Consider the following 26116-nt stretch of genomic DNA (forward strand, 5'->3'; position numbering starts at 1 on the left):
TTTTTCTACAATATTTCCTCCTCATGACAGTAAAATAGGCCATTCTAAGCCAATTTACTGCAGCAATTCCTTTCCAAATCATTAGAAAATGTGGTTAACACCCAGTTGTGCATGAAAAAAAAATACAGTGATATACCGTGAAACCGATATAATTTTGAAAAATACCGTGATATAAATTTTTGCTCATACCGCCCAGCACTATGTTGGGTGTCAGAATTGATAATTTTTTGTTTTGTTTGGGACAAGCTAAAGGCTTTTAATATGAATGACCTTTTCTTCTCCCCCTCATCAACTAATTACATTCCCAAATGGAGAACAGTGAGTTTTAATACTACTTTTGAGATATAAATTAGTTTCATGGATTTCTAAGGAAATTAATATGTAACTACATTATCTGAGGACTTAATATTTGCATAATTATCAGACAAAAATTTGAAAATTCATTATACTTCACTGTTGCCATGTAAATAATTGCGTTGGGTTTGAAAAATTAAACCAAAGATGTGATGACTCAGGTTAGAAAATAAAGTAATAAATGAAATAGGATAAAATAAAAAAATATACATTTGTTTGCTGCTGAGTATATTGATAAAATACTATTCCATCGAAGTACTTAGTATTGTTTTTATCCGTGCATAAAGTGGTGACTGTGATTTGAGGAGCTGCTCTGTCATTTGTAATTCTGTAGTTGAGATGTTGACAGCCCCTGCCTGGAGGTAAAATAAGAAGCTGCCATTCCGCTCACGTACCTGCTCCACTCGCAGCTCCTTATTCTCTGCAGGCAGACAGTAACGCTAAAAATCCTTTCTATTGATGCGTGCACATGGATAGACAAATTTGACTGAAGTAGCTTAGCTGGTCTAGTGCTGAGGAACATCATTGTGGGCAGATCTATAACCTGTGAAACCTCCAAGCGTGACCTTGGTTACCAGGAAACCAATCGGTTCGTCTGTTTCCTCAAACAGAGATGGCATTTTCCATGCAGTCACATTTATATTTTCTATGAACTTCCTATTAAAATAGATGTTTTCGAAAAATACCACTTTTGTAAAGCACTAAAAGTATATTATGGTAATGTGATGGGATAAAGAATTGGCACTCAAAGATGGAGTGGATAGTGATGGAGTGTCTCCAGGCAAGTCGTCTTCCACTCACTCACCTTATATGCATGTGTTTTTTATCCTGTATGCTTGTGATTTATAGCTAAAATCATGAAACGTTTGAAGCTGCTCTATCATGTTCTTTTTCAGCAACATAATTTTAGTATCTGGTAGGGCTGGGCGGTATGGACTAAAACATTTATCACGATAATTTCTGGCATTTATCCCGATAACGATAAAAATGACGATAAAAAAATACTAATTAAACTCCACCTTTGTAACTATAAATCTATCTCATCATCATTTCTTTTTCTTTCTTTCTTTCTTTCTTTCTTTCTTTCTTTCTTTCTTTCTTTCTTTCTTTCTTTCTTTCTTTCTTTCTTTCTTTCTTTCTTTCTTTCTTTCTTTCTTTCTTTATCGATCGTTTTTACCGTGAGATACAAATTCTTACCGTGGGGAATTTTTTTGACGGTTTATCGTGAACGGTAAAATATCACCCATTCCTAGTCTCTGGTACCTCCTAGTAGCAGATTTGGACTGAGCATATTTCCAAAAGCTTGTCGTACTTCAGAACAACAACAACAAGGAGTCAGAAGGAGAAAGTAGATTTGACTCAAGAGTCTGTTGATTGTTCTGCTTCCTAGAGACTTCCTGATGCGTGTGTAACATCGTTGAATCAGGTTAAATCCTGCTAAATAGGACAACTACTAGTGCTGGGCGGTATGACCAAAAATGTATATCACGGTATTTTTCAAAATTATATCGGTTTCACGGTATATCACGGTATTTTTTTTTTCATGCACAACTGGGTGTTAAGTTAACCACATTTTCTAATGATTTGGAAAGGAATTACTGCAGTAAATTGGCTTAGAATGGCCTATTTTACTGTCATGAGGAGTAAATATTGTAGAAAAACATTAAAGGTATTGTGACATAATTTTTAACATGCTTTTAACACTATTAAAAGTCTTGGCCAATATCCCTCAAATGTGTCTAAAAGGGTGTAACAAGAAAAACTTCACTCTAGTACTCCATTCCTGGCTTTTTATGACAGTGTTTTTTTGCGCCGTGAAAAAACGCTTCCTTTTCCCCCTTTCCTGTCAATCATTGCCCCACTCCTCCTCCAAACCTCCTCCAACCCAACAGCAACCCAACACGCTTCTGCCGTCTCCACACACGCGCGCGCACAACGAACCACAAACACCCACACACACAGCCCAGACAGGGCGACTACAGCCCGGGGATGAGGTCCGTGACCAGAGGACAACAGCGGTGTCAGAGAGTTAAGCCGGGAGCGACAGGCGAAGCAAGCACGGAAAAGCAGCAGGGCGAAGTAGTCCACCGCAAACAATCATAAAAATAAAGGCATGTAAATAAAGTGTCCCCTTATCTTAAGTCCAGTCAGTGGCCGCGGGTCTTCTTAGCAGTTGCCCTCCGGTGATGAGAACAGAAGAGGCTCTAACAGCTCCGTGTTAAGCCTGATTTATGGTTCCGCGTTAAATCGACGCAGAGCCTACGCCGTAGGCTCTGCGTCAGTGTAACGCGGAACCATAAATCAGCCTTTATGGTGCGCTGGAGAGGAGAGGAGGCAGGGAGCTGGGTGGAGGGGGCGGTGATTTAGCGGGTCGTGACGTCACGGTCCGCCACCAAACCAGATGCGCCGTTTTTTGAAAATGATGCCGTTTACAATGAGGTGGCACTTATGATTCTAATGAAGTGAGAGAATCAGTCAGACAACACTTAAAGACTTTAAGTGTTGTCTGACTGATCTTTTACAAAGTTACAAGGTAGAAAATATTTATTGAACATAAAAAACTGAACATGTTTTAATTTCCCAGCATTATGTTGTTTTGGTTCCACCTCCTGGTGAATGTTAGATAAAATTCTTATGTGGTTACTTTTTGGTTGGCCAACGATTTATGTTTGTGGTGCAACAGTTACGGGAGTGGCCAGTCTATTTCCTTATATTACAACGCTGTTATTAATTGTTCGTTTTTTTCCCACTTATTCCACCGAACACCGAAAGTGTTTTTTTTGCCATTTTCGGACGAACAATTTTGGTTACCGAACAATCGGTGCATCACTACTGCTAAACAGTAGCAAAGGATTGTGGGTAATCCTCAAAGTAACGGAGGATACTGACGAGGTAACGAGTCTATGAATGTCCGGAGACAAAACTATAACTAACTGAAAAGTACATCAAAGTTAAGCTGGTGCTGTTTGGATGTATTATATGGTTATATTGAGTAATTTCGCCATGTTTTATGAAGTGAATTACTGTTTTTGTTTGTTTTGTTACCGGTTGAAATGTCTCCAGTTTAAGCTAGCTGATATTCACATGATGCCGTGTTTTCAGATGGAGCATTAGCCGTTTACCCACAACACATGGCATCCTTCCCTTTTGTCCTTGTCATTATGCAGGTATGTTACAGTATGTAGTTTTATGGAGTTTAAACAACATTTTAAACGTGTTTCTGTGTTATTGCTTTCCTCATCTTATCATGCAAGAGGAATATTTTTTAAAATGAAAAATACAAAAAAAGGTAAATGTCCAGTGTGAGATATCTGTAGCCTACAGAGATTGTATAATTTTGCTTATTAGATTAATTATAATTTTAGCAAATTTTCTGCCATTTTTGGTAAGCTAAAAATGAGATAGTTTTTTAATTATACTACACTATACTACTAAATTATCCTATACTAATACAAATTTTTTAGTATTTTGTTTAATTAATATTTCAACTCCACTATACGGTCACAATGTTTGTTAGAGCAGAGATTTTCAAAAATGTACTGTAATACTGGGTAATCCTCAAAGTAACGGAGGATTCTGACGAGACGGAGCATGAGCTGTTTACCCACAATAGATGACATCCTTCGCTATTGTCCTTGTCATTATGCAGATCAAATCAAATCAAACTTTATTTGTAGAGCACTTTACTTTTTCTTTTTTTTAACTTTAATTTTTATTGAAATTTTCAAAAGAACAAACAAACAAACAAAACAATTACAACAGTTGCGGCTACATGTGTCTATAATTAATTACAATAGATCCAAGAGAGAGAGATATGATAAGACAGATTTCAAGTATTCCCCACTGTGTCCCATCGGGTCCATTTCTCCCATTTAGTCAAAGAGACATTTTCCTTCATTCTAAGTCTATACGTCATTCTCTCCATGTTATGGACTTCTCTAGTGATTTTTATCCATTCATTCACAGCTGGTGGTTCAACCTTATACCATCTTCTTTGTCATTGTTTTTTTACACGTGACCAGTAGTATTTTTATTAAATATCTGTCTTTGACCAGGACATAATGATTCAAGTTCCCAAGGTACATAACACTACATTCTTTAGGTATTTCATAACCCAGGATGTTCTTAATTATATCGTGTACGTTTCTCAAAATGGGTTAAGTTTCTGACATCCCCAAAAAATGTGTGTATGATTGGCTTCCCTTTCACCACATAAACGCCAACCATGAGTGCTGGAACGTGTTTGTTTACTTTTTAATTTGGGAGTGATGAAAAAGCGGGTTAGGTTTTTCCACCCGAATTCTCGCCATATTCTCGAATTCGTAGTTGTGTGTTGTATTTCACACACACTCTGCCACTCCTCTACAGTAATGTTGGTCTTCAGTTCATTCTCCCACTTCTCCTTAATGTACAGAGTAGAGCACTTTTCATGCATAAAATGCAGCACAAAGTGCTTTACATAAAACAAATATACAAACATAAAACGTATCAATGTATTAACATAATAATCTAAACGACATGAGATAAAAGCATGCATTAGCACCATCTGTACTAGCCTGAGAGATGTGCAATAAACCTGCTGTTACCAACACCTGAGCAGCTCCGACAGATTTTTTTAGCCAGAGACATCTTCACATAGGTGCTACTAGGGATGGGCGGTATGGACAAAAAAATGTATCACGATAATTTCTGCATTTATCCTGATAACGATAAAATGAGAATAAAAAAAATACCAATTCAACTCCACCTTTGTAACTATAAATCTATCACCACATTCAGTCTTTGGAGCCAAATCACTGCTCTAAAAGATACTAAATACTAAACTACACCAATTACATTGAATTAATAAAAAACAATTAAATGAGTTACACCTGTACTGCAAACTGGAATGAATCAGATCCGCCATTTTTGTTACACAAACACGTATCAACGGGAATTTATCTTTCTTTCTTTCTTTCTTTCTTTCTTTCTTTCTTTCTTTCTTTCTTTCTTTCTTTCTTTCTTTCTTTCTTTCTTTCTTTCTTTCTTTCTTTCTTTCTTTCTTTCTTTCTTTCTTTCTTTCTCATTTCCTCCTTCCTTCCTTCTCCTTCCTTCCTCCACCTTCCTTCCTTCCTTCCTTCTTCCCTTCCTCTTTTCTCCCTTCCTTCCTTCCTTCTCCTTCCTTCCTTCCTTCCTTCCTTCCTTCCTTCCTTCCTTCCTTCCTTCCTTCCTTCCTTCTTCCCTTCCTCTTTTCTCCCTTCCTTCCTTCCTTCCTTCCTTCCTTCCTTCCTCCTTCCTTCCTCCACCTTCCTCCCTTCCTTCCTTCCTTCCTTCCTTCCTCCCTCCCTCCCTCCCTTCCTCCACCTTCCTTCCTTCCTTCCTTCCTTCCTTCCTTCCTTCCTCCCTCTCTTCCTTCTCCTCCCTTCCTTCCTCCCTTCCTTCCTCTCTTCCTCCCTTCCTTCCTCCCTTCCTCCCTTCCTTCCTTCCTTCCCTCCTCCCTTCCTCCCTTCCTTCCTCCCTTCCTCCCTTCCTTCCTCCCTTCCTTCCTTCCTCCCTTCCTCCCTTCCTTCCTCCCTTCCTCCCTTCCTTCCTCCCTTCCTCCCTTCCTTCCTTCCTCCCTTCCTCCCTTCCTCCCTTCCTCCCTTCCTTCCTTCCTTCCTTCCTTCCTTCCTTCCTTCCTCCTTCCTTCCTTCCTTCCTTCCTTCCTTCCTTCCTTCCTTCTTCCTCTGTCCCTTCCTCCACCTTCCTTCCTTCCTTCCTTCCTTCCTTCCTTCCTTCCTTCCTTCCTTCTTCCTTCCTTCCTTCCTTCCTTCCTTCCTTCCTTCCTTCCTTCACGTACGTTGTGCGTGGATTTAACACAGAACCATAAATCAGTTTTACCACAAAAACATCATCAACGGGAAATTTATCGTTTTTACCGTGAGATACAAATTCTTACCGTGGGAATTTTTTTGACGGTTTATCGTGAACAGTAAAATATTGCCCATCCCTAGGTGCTACACACTCTTCACAAGTATTTAACATATCAACACATTATCAAAGTTTTCAAATGACCTCAGCATCTCAAATCCTCCCTTAAATGCCCGAGACAGGATCACATTTCAAATATAAGAAGCAGATTACAGCTTAATGCCTCTCCTCGTTAAATACCATGTTCATCACCTGCTACCCGTGTCACGTTATGGATTATGTCGTCTTCCACTCACTCGCCTTACATGCATGTTTTTTTTTTATTCGCTATGCTTGTGAAACGTAAAATGAAACAGACTCAAAAAGCATCTGCAGCCGAGGAACAACAGCTAATGATGCTGTTCTCAACTACTTTTTGATGATGATGTTGCTGAAAATAGAGATGGTCTTGGTTTGACAATCAGTGAAATTGATCACTTGTTTGTGTGAGATACATTGAAAATACACACACATACACACACATACAGTGTATAATTTGTAAGCATGAGATGGAGCAGAAACATGTAAGATCCAGAAACTAAGAGCACTATACCCACGATGATTGCACTAAAATGCCTGGCTTAAAGGCTGCTAACACAACACAGTTCTACTTACCACTTACAGTTCTGACTCATGAGCGTTAGCATCGAAATAGCTCTTACTTTTATCTTTAGACTTTCTGTAAATCCATGAAGACTAAAGATGAAAGTTCTCTGCGTTATGCTACAACAAATATATTTACTTTGTTGATGGCTCAGAACAAACTTCATCCACTGAGACACTGTTAGCAAACTTTCCCTCATAACACAAAACACATTTCTTTAGCCATATTTTGGAAATAAAAGCAAAATGCTTGGGACTACAAGAACTGCCATGAAAGAAAATATGACCAATACTTGCTGTGCAGTGAAGCCCTTCAAGCTGCCTGGAGAATGTGATACAAAGAGCTTCCATCCCACTATGACATCACAAAAGTGCAGATCTCAGAAAGAATAAAAACTACAGAATTAAGTTCTGAAGAGTATTTGGTGTTTAGGAATACTGCATGTTTTGAACCAGTCCAACGCAGAGAGAGAGAGAGAGAGAGAGAGAGAGAGAGAGAGAGAGAGAGAGGTGGGGAAATATTAGAAAGTATTCAAAGTTGAAACTGTAAAACTGAAGAGATGAACTAATCAAAGAGGTAAAAATGACAAACATTTATAGCTTCTATATCCCAATAACTTGTGGAACCAAATAGAAAAATAGTTGCTTTGAAGAAATATGTAAAATATATATATATATAAATTCAGAGGTTCAGAATAATAAGGGGTGACATCCACTGCTAATCCAGGAAGCAGGAACACATGGAGACACACGTCAAGCACTGGAAATCTGCAACAAAAACCACAAACAAAAACACAAAACCAACACGGAGCCGACCAAAACACGAGCAGCAATCAACCCAAATCACAGTCTGAGCTAAGCTACCGCTAACTAACCCCAAAAACTACAGAGCAAACATGCAGGTGAACAAGCCAGTGTGTATGTCTATGTGTGTGTGTGTGTGCGTGTATGTATATGATCATGCATGTGTGTGTGTGTGTGTGTGTGTGTGTGTGTGTGTGTGTGTGTGTGTGTGTGTGTGTGTGTGTGTGTGTGTGTGTGTGTGTGTGTGTGTGTGTGTGTGTGTGTGTGTGAGAGAGAGAGTATGTGTCCGTGTGTGTGTACATGTCTTTGTGTGTATGTGTGTGTGTGTGTGTATGTATATGTTTGCGTGGCTGTGTATGTGTGTGTATGTGTATGTATACGTATGTGACTGAGTGGCTATATATGTGTGTGTGTGTGTGTGTGTGTGTGTGTGTGTGTGTGTGTGTGTGTGTGTGTGTGTGTGTGTGTGTGTGTGTGTGTGTGTGTAATAAACCAAACAAAGCTCCATCTGAAGTGTATCTATAGTGGGGGGAGGGGAGGGGGGGGGGGGGGGGGCAACCCCGCCACCCCGCCACCCGCGAGACCAGAGGCCGATGAGGAAGAGCCCGGAACCCAGGCCACCAGCAACCCCACAGAGGGGAGAAGTAGGAGGGAGGCAACCCACCGCCAGCGAGGCCCCCCCCCCCGGCGGCGGCCGAGGGATCCCGCGGCGGCGGGCCGCGACCCAGACAATCCCCCGGCCACCCCGGTCCGGGCCGGACACGTGGCCAGGAGGGCCCTCACCGGCAGGCCAACGACTCCCACCCGGCGAGGGGCCAGCCTGCCCTGAGAGACAGAGCCGCCCGGCCGCCGTGGCGGCCAGGAGCACCCGCCCCCATGAAAGTGGCCCTCCAAGACCAGAGGGGCGCCCGCCGCAGAGGACCGGAGACGGGCCCAGAGAGAGGGAACCCCCCAAAGGGCGACACCCGCGCTGGGCCCGACAACGAGGGCCCCAGACCCAGGCATCCCATTCATTCATCCATTCACCTATCCGATATCTATACTAATAATAATATGATAATAATAATATGATATACTATCACACTATCTATTTCTTCTTCTTACCCTTCCTCTTCCTCCTCCTCGTCCTCCTCTTGCTCCTCCTTGTCTTCTTCCTTTAACTTCCTCTAACCCTCTTGCTTCTTCACCTCCACGTCCTCTCCCTCTTGCTTCTTCACCTCCACGTCCTCTCCTCCAACTCCTTCACCTCCACGTCCTCTCCCTCTTGCTTCTTCACCTCCACGTCCTCTTCCTCGGCTCCTCTGATTCTTACTCTTCTTGCTCCTTCCATTGTACTCCACACAGACAGCTTACCTGTGGCTTATTCATAGTGCTTAGGCTGATTGCAAAGTGAACTAATTCTCTGAAATTGTTTTCACATGTGAAAGTGTGCCAGACAGTTGGCAAAATAGTGTAAATAATAGCCATACATGTGTATAATTTTGCTAGGAGTGTTTTGGAAATTTGGCAATTGAGTGTAAGCAGCGAGTTGTGTTTAAAGTTCTGCAAAAAGAGTGCTGTGCAGTGAATTGTGCCTACAGTTTTGCAAAGTGTGTGTTACAAAACTACAAACTGAGTTCAAAGCAGTATTTGTGCTTTTAGTTTGGCTAACTCAGTGAGTGGTTTTGCTATATGTATTAATAGTTTTAGAAATTGTGCTACAAGAACATGCATTCAGAAAAACTTTAACTCCCCAGGCCAAAGCCAACCCCTGTCACGAAGAAGAAAGATAAAAATAGCATTTGTAGGAGCCTAAATGTAATTTCAGTTAATATTTGGATAATAGTTTAAGTTCATACGTAATTTATGTTTATTTTAAGAAAAAAGGTTATTTACAATATTTACAGATTTAAATGTTGAATATTTGTGTTTACAATAGGAAAATAATAGTTTACCTGCACTTAAAATAGACATGTTGTGTGGGGATACGTTAATTAAGGATCTGTGAGGGGGCATTCAGTCAGGACAAGCATGGAGTGGAGCCACATAGTTTTTTGACCTCTCTAACTCTCACTCTCACTCTTACCCCGTTTAGCTCTCTGTTTTATTTTTCTTGTATTGGATTACTTTTGTACCGTTGCATTCTTTGAAGTAAACACTTGAACTCAATCAAGAGGATCCTGTGGAGGTTTTTGTCGTGCATGACATCAGGAGAAATGAGTACAGAGCATCAAGCTTAAGGCTTCATGATCAGGAACCTACAGCATTAGCACGAAGAAGAAAAATAAAAAATAGCGGTAAGAAAGAAAAGGGAAGAAAATAAGAGTAGAGATAACATAAAGTGGAGAAACGTAGCGACAATCTGGAGAAAAGTGGGTGGAAGATCGGAAGGTGAACCGGCAGCTGAGGAGAAGTTATGATGCAAACTTCAAGATGAGGCAAAATAACATGCTTTTTCTCTCGAATATATTGTTATAATCATTTGTTTCAGATGTACTGTAATTATTTTCTGTATTGTATTGAATTTGGTGTTCAAAAAGTCTTTTTTCAAACTTGAGTCTTGAAAAAGAGGGGGTCGTCTTATAATCAGGGTCGTCTTATATTCGGGCCAATACGGTAGGATGTCATATTTGCAACATGCAATTGCTGTCAACATTTACTACCATGTCAAAAAAAAGGGAATTATCTGTTATATTCTCTAAATTTTCAGATTATGGTGGACACAGTGAATCTACTGATGTTTGGTTGTACCCTCATAGTCATATCATGGACCGAAACATGGTCGACGATAGTCGCTCTGATTTCAGATATTACTGGTCTTTGTCGACCATCTCAAACTCTAACCCTAACCCTATTTCTATCCATTGTAAGGCCCCACAAACCAGCGCTCTCTTAACTGGCGTAGATATTCCTTCACATCATTAGTCAAAAGTGTGATCGATTTTGATTTGCTGTGTTGAAGTGGTGAGACCTGTGCTTTGTGTTGGACTTTTGTCACCTGTACTCACCATTATGCAGCAAGTTGTGTCTGAACAGGTGAAAAGTGCTTATGTTTTTGCCAAAAGAGTGATGGATTCAGGCGAATGAGCATTTGGTTCAGACTAGGGATGGGCGGTATGGACTAAAAAATGTATCACGATAATTTCTGGCATTTATCCCGATAACGATAGAAATGACGATAAAAAAAAATACCAATTCAAATCCATCTTTTTAACTATGAATCTATCTCGCTCTCAGATCCACCATGTTTGTTACACAAAAACGTCATCAACAAGAATTGATCCTTTTTTCTTTCTCTTTCTTTCTTTCTTTCTTTCTTTCTTTCTTTCTTTCTTTCTTTCTTTCTTTCTTTCTTTCTTTCTTTTCTTTCTGGCTCATTTCCTTCCTTCCTTCCTTCCTTCGTTCCTTCCTTCCTTCCTTCCTTCGTTCCTTCCTTCCTTCCTTCCTTCCTTCCTTCCTTCCTTCCTTCCTTCCTTCCTTCCTTCTTTTTTCCCTTCCTTCCTTCTTTCCTCCTGCTCTCTCCTTCCTTCTTCCCTTCCTCTTTTCTCCCTTCCTTCTTTCTTTCCTTGTTTTCTCCCATCCTCCCTCCTTCCTTCCTTCCTTCCTTCCTTCCTTCCTTCCTTCCTTCCTTCCTTCCTTCCTTCCTTCCTTCCTTCCTTCCTTCCTTCCTTCCTTCCTTCCTTCCTTCCTTCCTTCCTTCCTTCCCGTACGTTATGCATCGATTTAACGCAGAACCATAAATCAGCTTTACACAAAAACGTCATCAACAGGAATGTATTGTTTTTAACCGCAAGATGACAAATTCTTACCCTGGAGAATTTTTTTGACGGTTTATCTGTGAACGGTAAAATATCAACCATTCCTAGTTCAGACAACAGGATTTGATGTTGGGGATTTTAACTGGGACCTGGGTGAAGATCTCATGCGTAAATGTGTGCCAGTATAGCTCCTTCAATCCTTGATGTGACGAACTCTTGGTTCTGAATGAATCCGTTTCAGGTTATCTGTGAATGTGTGTTTTAATCATTGTTGTTGTTATGTTAATCCATGTCATAAAAAGTCCTTAGTTCATTAACATTTGAAATGTACTTCTCACGACAATATCAGCAATGACTTTAACCTTTGTTGGTCTAATGTTGACACTTAACACCAAAGCTAATAAAAAAAATGGGTAAAATGCCAAGATAATATTGCTTTAAAATTTAAAGTCAGATGTACACAACCAGATCAATGTGTCATTATCAGCAGAATAACTCGCCACATCGATAGGTGCTTATGGAGGACTGTCATAAGTTGTGGTGATACTAAAAATGCCACTGGAAGAGGATCAAAAAGGAAAAAAAACCCAGATAAATCACTTACACAAAACCAACATTAGATGAAAAGTAAATGTGGATGTGTGAGAGAGAAGCTGATCAGAAAACCTGCTCTCTTCTGTCCAGAACTCTGTGCCTCATGCTCTGAGAGATAAAGAGGGTTTGCAGGGCTCGCTGAAACTGATGCAACTGGGAGGTAAGCAGTGGAGATAAAACCTTACAACGCCAGCCCATCAAATCAGTCGATGTAAAAGTGACCAAAATAAACATAGAGCTGCTAAATCCATAATCCTACTGAGAGGCAGCACTCCCAGATTTTCTCTTGTGCACTGGCAGCCGGTAGCCAAGTGTGTAAATGTAAATGTTTACTTATCAAACACTACTTATTTTTCACACTGAGTGACTTACTTGACTTGTCAACAGAGTAACATCTATATGTAAAACTGAGCTCACATATCTCAACAACAAAAAAAAGCGACTAATGGCTATTGTTGTATCCGTTTGAAATAAACAGAAATCAATATTCAAAAAGCAAATGACACACACACACACACACACACACACACACACACACACACACACACACACACACACACACACACACACACACACACACACACACTTATACAGATACATACTGGACAGGGTAAGGTGTATTTTCGATCTGATTTTCATGGCCTAGATGATGTTTTACTGTATATTGGAATGTTTCATGTATGTTTTTTTGCTTTAAGATAATGATTTACATGTACGGTAAAGTTTAATGTAGGTTTGTCGTGTTATTTCGTTTCCTTTCTTTATGTCTTGTTTTTAACTGTATGTTTTAAATGTATTGTTTTTAATGTGGACCCCAGTAAGACTAGCTGTGTTTAATGGCATAGCTAATGGGGATCTTACAAATAAAGAAATAAACAAAGGACTTTAAGAATAGGTTAATGCTCAAGGTTTCTTCCCTCCTAAAGGGGAGTTTTTCCTTGCCACTGTTTGGCTTAAGGTTTTTCTCCCACTAGGGGAGTTTTTACCTGCCATTGTTTATGTAATAACTGCTCGGGGGTCATGTTCTGGGTATGGGTCTCTGTAAAGCGTCTAGAGACAACTCTGTTGTATTAGACGCTATATAAATAAAATTGAATTGAATTGAATTGAATTAATACATTTGGCACTGACCCTGCATGGCGGTGAAGTTGTCCCCTTTAATTCTATGATGGTCTATTTCATCTATCCATCCATCCAGTGTCTGCGCCCTGGGCGAGCACCAGGGGGCAGTGCCCGCTTACTTCAGTCACTGTGCCCCCTCATTTTTCTTCTTTGGCGGTAAACAAATTTCCCGAAAGCGCTCCTCCATTACACTCAGCCATCCTGGTGGCAGTCTGTCCAGTCAGCCCCTTCAACAGAGCCTGACTTCTAGACTCTGCCATCTCGCTCTGTACACCAGTCGCTTCGCTCTGCGCAAAAACCTGCGCCCCACTTTGCACCTCGCCTGGCGCAGCAGAGCCGACAGCCGGCTCTGCTCCCTGCCGTTCCCCCGCTCTGTCGGGGCATGAACGGATCAACTTGATATATTAAAAACATGTATGTGACCTTGTTGTGTGTTACGAGTAAAGCCTTTTTCACATAGAACTAGGCAACAGCGCCGGGGTGGCGCAGAGTCGTCGCAGAGCAGGGCGCGCCTGCGCGCAAGGGTCTCCAACTCAGGTCCTGGAGAGCACCTATCCAGCATGTTTTAGACCTTTCCCTGCTTCAGCACACCATGATACAAGGAGCTGTGTCAACAACAGAGTTGTCCAGACCTTGATGAGAAGTTAATGACGGCCATTGATTAGAATCAGGTGTGTTCATGCAGGGAGACACCTAAATCATGCTGGATAGGTGGATCCAGGAGCAGGGTTGGAGACCCCTGTACATATTTGTTGCAGGTTGCTTGGCGACCGAAAAAAGTTTCATAACCATATATTGATAAATTATTCAATTGATCCTGACATGAGGCATGGAAATGCTATATTTTATTTTAAATGAACATTTTATTGTTAAAAGAGCAAAAGAATATCACATTTCTACCACTTTTAAACACACAGGTATGTCCACATTCTAGGAGATTTCTCTCCACTTTTGTCCCTTTTTATTGATGTCCCGATAGGCCTGCATTCTCATCCCACAGCTCCACACAGAGACGCCCATCCTGGCGTGCGCGGCGCAAACCTCGTTCTAGGTGAAAGCCGCTTTGCGCCTTGCTGCCGCGGCAACCCAGCGGCGTGCATCCACTTGCGCCCTTTGCCGCCGCGCAAACTCAGCGGCGTGCGCCGTGATGTATACACAGAGAGTGATTAGACCCACCTGTGTACCATCAGCTGTTCCAGCCACGTCACCTGTGCGCCACTCCCCCGCACTCCCTCTCTCCCCTGCAGACCCCGCCCCAATCCTGCACCCTGCCACATACATGAACAACTGATCTATTGTATTCTTAAACTATCTAAAATACGCAGATTTTTTTTTAGATTTATTGGACACATTAGGTGTACTTGCACAATGTATCATTATCGAATCGGTATCGCCTCCAGTGATGACAGCCCAGAAGTTATGTCTCTGGATACACGACTTGGGGTAGGGATCCATCAACAATACATTTGGTGTCACAGGATCGAGATCGGCTAAGCTGGACGAAACGTACCCCAAAGGCTTTGAATTAAGCATCCCTTCTATTTCAGTCAACACGGCCCGTAGTACTTCCTCTGGTGCTGGCTGGGCTCCAACTGTAGTGTAAAGCGCCGTCTTCACGGAGCAGATCTCCCGTTCCCAAACTCCTCCAAAGTGGGGTGCTGCCGGAGGATTGTTTCAAGTTTCAAGTTTATTTGAAATACATCACTGCATAACAATATGGATTATGATGTTTTTTACAGTTTGAGACAATAGGACCACTCTATTGAAAAAAAAAACAACAACAAAAAAATAAATAATCAACTATTAAACAATGCTAAAAAAAAGTTTATTTTACTTCTGATAAAAAAAAAAAAAAAAGCTTGTACACTCTCGGGAGGAAGGACATCTGGTGCCTTTTTGTGTGACTCACAGGTTGTGTGAGTGTCCTTCCATTGCGTAGTGTGTAGTGACGTGTACTTGCAGACAGGCTCTGGATCATTGGGCTGGTCCTTTCTCTAAGTAGCCAATTGAATTCCCTTAAGGTGGCTTCCTCTCTCCTCACCTCCAGAGTGGGGAAGGAGTTAGTTGGTATCCCTATGATACGGCAGCACCTTCTCTGCAGACATTCAAGTTCCTGGATCAAGTGTTTTGGGAGGCCCAGACAGGTGAGGCATATTCCAGCACTGGTCTGGTGAAGGTCGTATATACCTGGGTCAACACATCTGGGGGGAGTTGTGCTTGTTTGGCCACACTCAGATAATGAACCCTAGGCTGAGCCTTCTTCAACATGAGCTGGACTTGTGCGTCCCATTTCAGGTCAGAGTAGAGCTGTATTCCAAGGAGCTTGAATGTGTCCACCCTCTCTACAGCCTGGTTGTTTAGAACAATAGGATGGGGGACAGGACGGTTATGAGGCTCCCTAAGGCTAATATTGAAACTCCCTTTCTCCTCCCCGGAGGTTTGTTCCCTGGTCGATTCAATTCAATTGAATTCCATTTTATTTATATAACGTCTAATACAACAAAAGGTGTCTCTAGACGCTTTCCAGAGACCCAAACCCAGAACATGACCCCCGAGCAGTTATTACATAAACAATGGCCGGTAAAAAACTCACTTAGTGGGAGAAAAACCTTAAGCCAAACAGTGGCAAGGAAAAACTCTTGAGCAGGACCAGGCTCATAAGGGGGGACCCTCCTGCCGAAGGCCAGACTGGTGGGTCAGGGACGGCAACAGCACAGCAGGCAGGTGGAAGCAGCAACGGGATGACCAGGGGTGGGGACCGCAGGCCAGCATACAGCTCCCGAAGCTCCGGCCCAATCAGCAAGTCCCAGGTTGGGGTGCAGGGTCGGGGAAAGGTTGAGAAGGGGCAGGGCCAGGGAGAGGGTCGGAGTAAAGCTCGGCTGGTATACCTCGGCGGGCCATGAATCGCCAGCGCCTCTTGTTCATTTCAATCCACTCTGAGAGTTCAGAGTTTTCTTTTTTCAGTTGCATAACAAGAAACCATGGCCAGGTTCAAGCGTGAGCATCATGCATCTTTACAGGGTTCGCCTGGGTTCAACAGCCTCATCAAATACTGTCTGGACTTTATTTTGAAATAAGTACTTATTCATTTTGCAATAGTGAAATTGCTTCCATAACTGTAATGATAGCATAAAGCAGGAAACTCATTAAAAAGCAATCCCCGTCAAGTATGGCTGAAGATCTGCGAGATTGCTTTTCCTGAAAATGTATCAGCAGAGGCGTTCACATCTAGATGTTCGTATCTATTTTCTCATTTTTGTGGGATGTCCAGGATGGTCCTAAGCTGCATGCATCAAGCACCAGCCAGTGGGAACATACTGTGTCTCCCTTTTTACTTTGGTATTTACAAGAAAAACACCACACTTTCAGGTTTTGTCAGTTGAATGGAAAACCTACACATAAAAGCCATCAATTCATCACCTTCTTACAGGGATGTATGGACATGTTTATCTGTGCTTCAGCATGCATTACTCAGAATGAAGCCAGACTCAAGAAATCAGTTATATAGCCTTTCTTGTGCAGATATTTTGAAGCACTGCTTTGCAATGTGGCTCCCAACAAGAGTGTCACATGACCAAGGCCAAGTTTGAAACCTACTGATGCGATTTATTGAGATGTAAATTAGTGGCAATTTGTTGATTTTATACAATTTAGTGAGAGACAAGAGCATGGCAATAGTTAGGATTAGGGGTGTCAAATTAGCGTGTTAATTGTAATTAATTAATTACAGGCATATTTAGCACATTATGTTTTTTAATTGCTTAATCTATTTATTTTTTGCGGAGAATTGAAAATGGAGGAGCATGTGAAAGTTGTCTGTCCAGTGAATGGGGAGTTTACATTTCTAAAACGCCCCAACGGCACCGTTGATAAAGGTAAGGTGATATGTGTTCTTTGTGAAGGACTTTGCTCACCACCGAGGCAGCTCAAGTTTAGCTACTACATAAATGCAAAGCACCCGGTCACGAGCACAGTCACAGCTAACGTTAGCAGCAACGATGTTAACACAGTAACGCTCTTCACCAAACTAAACTCGAGGAGAGCACCCCGTGCATGTGTACGTCTTTGCCCTAGTTCCTCTTGGGTCCACCAAAGTGTCCTTGGGAAAGACACTAAATCTCCAGTTGCAACGACCCAGGCCCATCATCATCCGGCTACACAGGTACATCAGTGATCATTAGTGAAGCCCCCTGAGTGTGACAGGGCTCATCGATCACGGGTTGGTAGGTGGCTCAGTTGGTAGAGCGTTTGCCCATGAACGTGAACCTACAGTAGACTTGAACTTGGACCTGAACCTGAACCTGAACCTGGAGGTCAGTGGTTTGAGCCCTAGCCCTATTATGACTAAATATTGTCGTCAACGAACCTTTATCAACTGAGGAAAACGACACGCAACAAAAATGCTGGTCATGTCACGATAACGATAATTCAATTAAAGTTACATAGAGAAACGCAGGGATCGTCTCTGGGGCTGGGAGAAGAAGAGACCATTTTTGGATACACTTTCGTACATAGATGTGGAAAAGAAAACCGAATGTGTCGTTGAAAAAGAAAAAGATGGGGAGAAATGCGGAAAAATAAATATGTTGTAAACTCAAATCAAAATGTCTTCTGTATCTGGAATTAATGTATTCTTGAGTCTATACGGTAACAATAATATAACTAGAAAATTTCTGGAAATTTTGATATGGGCATGCCGTACTGCCCATTCGTCCCCTCTTGCTGCTTTGGTTTGGGGCTGTAGTGGTTATGTTCGGGGTGGTTCTATGTCAGTTTGAAGTGTTTAGAGTTGCTTTTCATTCATTCCTGTGCTCGCTGCAGGGGGTGTGGTTTAGGGTTGATAATAAACCTTTGGGGATGGGGACGTTTGGCATGGATTTTGACATAAAATTTAAGCCAAACCCCAGTCCCATACCCCTGCCAACAGTTGACATATTAGGTTCATATATTATCAGCGGAAAAGAAAAAAAATATATATATATTTTTTTTTTTTCAAAATCTACGCCCCTTTAATTTTTGTAAAAAAAATTTTAGCCACTACACACAAAATGGAGTACCCAAAAAGTTACACACATTAGGCTTCAAACCACACTCGCGTAGAGCAGCAATGTGAAGAGCCGTCCATCCCTCGTCGAATCCACAGCGACGCCAAGGCGAAAATCTGGGTCACGGCACCATTGTAGCGGTTGTACTCGTTCTCTTGCGTTGTGTAATTGAAGAAGAAGCACACACGTTCATTTTCTGGCTCCGCTCATATTTATTCGGCTGAACCACAAGCATTGGAGATGAAGACTGAAAACTGATAAAGCTTACACACAAGCAAAATAAAATTATAAAAAAATATATTACATGTATGATGTACCTGGTAATAGAACATTACAGTATTAGCTCCAACAGCCAGTTTTGCAGTTAACAAAAAAAAACACTGAGACAAAACGACATGAGTTAGCCAGCTACACCACGAGGGTTAGCCACAAGCTAAATGTAGCTGGTAATTTCACCGACAACCTGCTCCATAAATCGTCCCACACAGATTGTAACCGACGCATCATTACAGAGCATTTGTAATGGTAACCGGAAGTTTAACTCAGCATATATATAAACATAAATCACACTTAACACAAAATTTAAAAAGTTACCAACGGAGCTTAACATAAGAAGACTCACCACAAGCATTGGAGATGAAGACTGAAGACCCAACACGAGGCGTCTCCGTCAAATCCCCAGGCTCGTGAGTGAGGCGTTCAAGTACATACATCTCACGTCGTAAATGTCAATGACAAGTGACATTACAGTAAAAGTGACAAAATAAAACAGTAAACACACAACAACACTACTAGCAGGGGACTGCTGATGGATGAAACTCATAAATCATAGCAAGAAAGCTAGTAATGGCAAGTGGAATCATTAACTCCGTTACACAAGAACTGGCAGACCTACTCCTTGAAGTTAAAGCAGCTAAGAATGAGGGTTACTTACCTGGCCTCAGCTTCCTTGACATAGCTAGAGAAGTGAATCCCATCATAGAGAAGCTCCCATAAAACCTCCAAGAACAGTGGGTAATCCGGGGTTCAAAGTATAAAAGAAAGTATCAGGTTCCATATCCACCTTTTTCATTCTTTGTTGAGTTTATGCTAAATAATGCTGAAATGAGAGCAGACCCCAGCTTTGCCTTCCCAGCTTCTACAGCTGCACATCAAAGAGTCGAGAGGCCTACAGCAAAGCCATGGAAAATGAAGACCCCTATTTCGGTCAACAAAGTTGATGTTAGGGACTCTTCCACAGACTTTTAAAACAAACTTAAAGCGGAACCAGACAAGCAATGTCCTATTCACCAAGTGCAGGGGTTTCCGGGAAAAGACCCTTGAAGAGAGAAAAGTGTTCCTGAGAGAGCATTCCATATGCTTCAAATGCTGCGCCTCGAAAACACATCAAGCCAAAGACTGTAAAGCTGACATCCACTGTTCAGAATGCATCAGTAATTACCACATTTCGGCCCTTCATGCTGGTTCGCCCACCTGGGCAACAAAGGGGTCCCCCTCACCTACCACAGCTGTTGACAGTTGAACAAGCTTCAGAAGTAGCCACTTCAAGTTGCAGAGAGGTCTGTGGGAAGTGCTTTAAAGGTAAAACCTGTTCCAAGATTACTCTGGTTTATGTCTACCCTAAGGGACAGCCTAACAAGAAGAATAAAATGTATGTTATGTTAGACGACCAAAGCAACCTATCACTAGTAAGGTCGGCCTTCTTTGACATGTTCAACATTTAAGGGAACGCTTCTCCCTATACCCTCAAGACATGCTCTGGCACAGTAGACACAACTGGGAGAAGGGCCAGCAGTTTTTTCGTGGAGTCTGTGGACGGCAAATTGCACCTGTTACTGCCTACCCTCATCGAGTGTAACCTCATCCCCAATAACAGGGAGGAAATTCCTACTCCAGAGGCCGCTAGGTATCATGAACATTTGAAAGCGATGGCTGACAAAATCCCTCCACTTGACCAATCAGCTGTAATCCTTCTGCTGCTCGGTAGGGACATAATCCATGCTCACAAGGTTCGTGATCAGCGCAATGGGCCACCGAATGCACCCTACTCCCAATGACTTGATTTGGGATGGGTTATCGTAGGCGACATCGGCCTCCAGGGAGCTCATAAACCAAAATTGAATGTTTTCAAGACTAGCAGTCTGGAAAATGGACGCCCCAGCTTCTTCCGACCATGTGGAAGCAGCATGCATATTAAGGAGAAGTTCACAGATGAACAGCATAAACCCCCTCCTGAGAATCTAGGCAGGTTTATCTCTAGTCATTCAGTCGACGACAACAAACTTACACCTTTAGTCGATGATGAAGCCTTCCTTCGCATTACGAACAAAGAGGTCTACAAAGACGACTCCAACAGTTGGGTGGCTCCACTCCCATTCCGTCACCCCAGACCGTGTCTGTCAAACAATCGGGGGAAAGCCCTCAACCTCCGTTGAACTCTGCTAAAGAAACCAGAGATGAAAGGCCACTTTGTGGATTTCATGAAGAAAATCTTCTTCAATGGGCATGCCGAAGCTGCACCTGCATTGGAAAATGACCCAGATTGCTGGTATTTGCCAAGCTTTGGGATTTACCATCCTCAAAAACCGGGACAGATTAGAGTTGTGTTTGACTCAAGCGCGCAGTCCAACAACATATCTCTCAACGATGTACTGCTCCGGGGTTCAGATCTCAACAACATTCTGCTTGGGGTCCTTGTTCGCTCTAGGAAGGAACCAGTTGCGGTCATATCTGATATTCAGCAAATGTTCCATAGCTTCTTAGTCAGAGAGGATCATCACGACTATCTCCGATTCTTGTGGTTTCGCGACCATAAGCTTGATGGTGAAGTGGTGGAGTTTCGCATGAAGGTCCATGTGTTTGGAAATTGTTGCTCACCCGTAGTGGCTATCTATGGGTTGAAGCGGACCGCCATGGAGGGTGAGAAGGAGTTTGGGGCTGAAGCAAGATGTTTTGTGGTGCGTCATTTCTACGTGGATGATGGATTGAAATTTTTCTCCAGCACAGAGGAGGCAATTGATGTGTTGAAAAGAACGCAAGACATGTTGACCAGTCAAACCTCAGACTCCACAAAATTGCTTCCAGCCACCTTGAGGTCATAAGAGCTTTCCCAGGAGAAGACCTTGCAAAAGGCCTACAAGACCTCGGTATCAGTCAAGATTCCCCTCCTATGCAACACAGTCTAGGTCTTAGATAGGATCTGTCTACAGACACACTCACCTTTCATGTAACAGCCAGCAAAAAGCCGACCGTCAACAACTTGTTTGACCCTTTAGGATTTGCTGCACCTGTCACTATTCAAGGCCTTAGTATCCTGCGAGAGCTTACCACTGATGCTTGTAAGTGGGATGCTCCATTTCCTAAGGAGAGGCAGGAAGAGTAGTTAAAATGGAAGGACTCACTACAAGATTCCCAGGATGTACACATCGCTGCCATTCTCAGAGGAACAGGAGAAAGAGATTTGTGTCTCTTGTGATGCGTCTACCAAGGCAATCGCTGCTGTTGCATATCTCAAAATGACGAATGCAGAGGGTAAGAGTGAAGTAGGTTTCATTTTCGGCAAGGTGAAACTGGCTCCAAAACCTGACCTCACGATTCCGAGGCTGGAGCTTTGTGCAGCAGTCTTAGCAGTCAAGATGGCAGACGTCATTGTAGGAGAGTTGGATACTAAAATAGATGACATCAAGTTCTTCTCAGAGGTGGTGCTTGGCTACATATCCAACGAGTCCAGACGATACTATGTGTATGTGCATAACAGGATACAGCGCATCAAACAGTCTACACAAGTGAACCAATGGAATTACGTTCCTATTGAGCTAAATCCAGCTGACCTCGCAACAAGAGCTATCCCAGCCGATAAGCTAGCTCTCTCCACTTGGTTTTAATGGACCTGCCTTCCTCACCAACGCACAAGTGAGTCAGCCACTTGTAGAAACGTTTGACCTTATCGATCCTGGAAGAGACGTGGAGGTACGTCCCGCCGTCACTGCATGTGCCACTAAACTCTTGCTCAAGAAGCTTGGTAGTGCACGCTTTGAGCGTTTCTCTAGCTGGCCATTTCTCTTAAGAGCTGTGGCTAGACTCTGGCACATTGCTCAGTCCTTCGCACAGGCATCGAAAGACAGAGCTTGCCATGGCTGGCATGCCTGCAACAAACTTCTGACAAAAGACCAACTTGACCGGGCCAAGACGAGCATCCTTCTCAGTGTGCAGAGAGAAATCTATAATGAGGAAATTAACTGCATTCAGAGTGGGAACCCTGTCGCTAAGCAAAGTACTCTCAGTAAACTCTGCCCTTTTATGGACACACATCAGCATCTCAGAGTTGGAGGTCGGCTCTCAAAGTCAGGAATCACGTCTGATGAAATCCATCCCATATTTTTTCCAGGTATGGGACATATACCTACGATGCTAATCAGACACTTCCAAGAGCAGGTTCATCACCAAGGCCGGCACTTCACAGAAGGAGCCATAAGGGCAGCTGGGTTTTGGATAGTTGGAGGAAAGCGGCCTATCAATAGTAGGATCTACAATGCATGACCTGTCGCAAGCTACGTGGCAAAAATGGAGAACAGAAGATGGCAGACCTGCCTGATGGCCGCACGGACCGTCCCTTCACATATGTAGGGCTAGATGTGTTTGGTCCTTGGTCCGTCCTTTCACGAAGAACCCGAGGAGGCCAGGCAAACAGCAAGCGGTGGGCAGTCCTCTTCACATTCATGAGCTCAAGGGCAATACACATTGAAGTATTGGAATCGATGGGCACTTCCAGCTTCATTAATGCTCTTAGGTGTTTCTTTTAGAGGCCCTGTGAAACAGTTCAGGTCAGACTGTGGAACTAACTTTGTGGGGGCCTGCAAAGAACTCCAAATCGACTCCAAAGGCTGCAAAAACAAGCAGATTGAGACCTACCTACACATGGCAGTTCAACCCGCCACACTCCTCGCATATGGGTGGCAGCTGGGGGCGTATGATCAGGGTAACTCGCCGCATCTTGGATGCTATGCTCCTGAAACATGGAACTGCAAAATTGACTCATGAAGTTCTCACAACATTCATGGCAGAGGTCACTGCAATAGTGAATGCAAGGCCTTTAACCACAGTCTCAACAGATGCAGAGTATCCAATCATTCTCTCTCCAGCTACTCTGCTCACCCAGAAAATTGATGTGCCTCCTTTGCCTCTACACCAGTTTGACGGTGACAACCTCTTTAGACGGCAGTGGCGCCAAGTCCAGAGTCTCGTGAACACCTTCTGGGAACGTTGGAAATGGAAATATATCACTGATCTGCAGTGACGCCGCAAATGGAGGATCGGAAGGCCAAACATGCAGGAAGGAGATGTCCTGCTGCAAGACAACCAGACCAAAAGAAACTGCTGACCTGTTGGGCTTATTACAGACACCATCCCAAGTGACAATGGGAAGATAAGGAAGATCCAAGTAAAGATCATCAGCAATGGTACAGCGAGGCTGTTCCTCAGACCTGTGTCTGAGGTCATTCTTCTTCTATCCAAGGACACTCCTAAGTGACTGTATTAAGTATTAGTAATTTTACACAAAGAGAGTCCCAGTAGAGCTCTGCTCATCCTTGTTTCAGCTCTGGCTACATTTGTTTTAGAGATTGTTTTGTTTGCGACACTTGCAATGAGAATGTTTGGTGGGATTTGATCAGCATTATTAATTATCAACCTTGGATAGCATAATCTAAATCAGCCAAGCTCAACAAGTGCCAGTGAAAAAACAGAGATGGGCATGCTCTAGATGGCTTCCCAGAAGAATAAATAAATCAATATATTAAACACAAATGGACGAAGGATTCGAACAGGGGGTACCTAACTAAATTTGAAAAGAAAGAAGAAACAGATAACAGAAAAAACAGAATTCAATTCAATTTTTGAATTCAATTTTATTTACATAGCGTCTAATACAACAGATGTTATCTCTAGACGCTTTCCAGAGATCCAGAACATGAACATAAACATAAACATAAACCCCCGAGCAATTATGAAGAAGAACAATCACCTAAGCTAAAATAAGCCGTAACCTCATGAGAACCAACAGAAAGAACAAACAAAGGGATAAAGAAAGACAAGTATAAACTAAATGAAGCAACTAATTCTAATTCACAAGGATGTAAGAGAAAGTGAGAAGGAAGAAAATCTAAACTAAAAATATAATGTATAACTAAACCTAAGGACAGAAACGAGGCTCAGTAGCAGACAGTCGGACCGAGCATTCCCATTCAGGAGGACTGGTTCATTCCCCAAACCTAACCCTAATCATTCTATGACCCATGCACAAAAAAATATTTTGATCAAAGAAAGAAGTCAATCAAAAACAATATTTTCAACTATAAGAAAAAAGAAGAAAGTAGCTTCAATAAAACATTCTCAATGATATGAAAAGTGTGCACCCTGATGATTTACAGAAGGTGGCCCTATTTCTCCTTAACCTTGGCCCACTGATGAGCGATTTAAGCAAGGCATGAATTGATTGAAACCAGAGTGTGTTACAGTTACAATTTTACAAGTTACAAGATGTGTTTTTTTCTCAGTTTTTCCTTCCTTTTTGGAGGAAATTATAATTTGGCCCATTTGTTGACTGAATATAAACTTTTCATGATCTGTTTGTTTCTTCAGTTCATTGAATCCAGCCTGCAGTTATTTTTCTATCCTAATAGACCATTAATAGTCTGCTAACTTAGATGTTATACGCACTACAAATATATCATGTATATGTACCCCAAAGACGTTTTTGTCCTCTCTAAGAAGGCGGACAGTAGGAGTTGGATGATACATTGGTGGACATGGTTGTAAAGGATCTGCAGGCCCATACTGTTGACAAGGATGAAAGCCTCAGGACTTTTGTCGAAAAACTTGACCTCACTTATATCCTGCCTTCAAGAAAGGCACTGCAGGTGATGATTACGGACAAATATAACAGCACTAAACAGAGAGCCATGACAGAGTTACAGAAAGTTGATTATTTTGTTTTTGTTTCAGACTTACAGCATATATGTGGTCATCTATTAATATCTATAGTTACGGGAGAACACACATGGAGTCGAGCACTGGAAATCTGCAAAAAACAAAACAAAACACAGAACAGACACAAAACACAAAACCGGCATGAAACCGGAAGAAACACGAGCAGCAACTGTCCCAAGTCTCGAGATCCAATCACAATCTGCGCTAAGTTACCGCGATTAACTAACTAGACCCTCCAGGAATCCGCGATTCTGTGATCGCGGAATTTTTCGCTGATTTCACGGCTGTCCGTGGATTTACAGACCTTCCGTGGAATTCAATGTCTGGTGCAGAAAAATCACTTTTACTGGGGTTAATATTGCATATGTCCGCGCTGAATATGCGAATTATGCGGGGCTCGCTTGATTTCACCGCATCATCACCACACATTTTCGCATAAAGTTTGGAAAAAGGGGGAAGTGTTGTCAGTGACATGTCGGGACGCCCGGTCGCGACGTGCGGGACCCGCCCGGGGACCTCCACACCCCTCGCAGAAACCGCCACCCCCCAAACAGCAGCTCTCACCCGCGGGGGTGAGAGGAAAAAGAGAGAGGAAAAAGAGAGTCCACCGGCAGCCGCGCCCCCCGCTTGCGCGGTGGGACGGGCTGCCGGTGGACTCAGGTCTCCGCGCTGACCGCGCACCACTGCGCCTGCGGAGGCGGAGCTCCCATCCACTTGGGGGATCTTGGCGGCGGACGCGTGGGGTGAAGGAGCTCTGTCTCGTCCCCCTCGGAGAGAGGCGGCCGGCCCCCGGGCCGCCCCCGCCCCTCTCCTCTCCACCTGTTCTCCTTTTTTTTTCTCTTACGACCTCAGATCAGACGAGACAGCCCGCTGAATTTAAGAGGGAAGAGCTCAGCGCCGAATTCGCAACTTCCTGCATATTTCGCATATTTTGCAACTTTC

This window comes from Cololabis saira, chromosome 11 (genome assembly GCF_033807715.1).
Source record: "Cololabis saira isolate AMF1-May2022 chromosome 11, fColSai1.1, whole genome shotgun sequence".
In the NCBI taxonomy this organism is placed as follows: domain Eukaryota; kingdom Metazoa; phylum Chordata; class Actinopteri; order Beloniformes; family Belonidae; genus Cololabis; species Cololabis saira.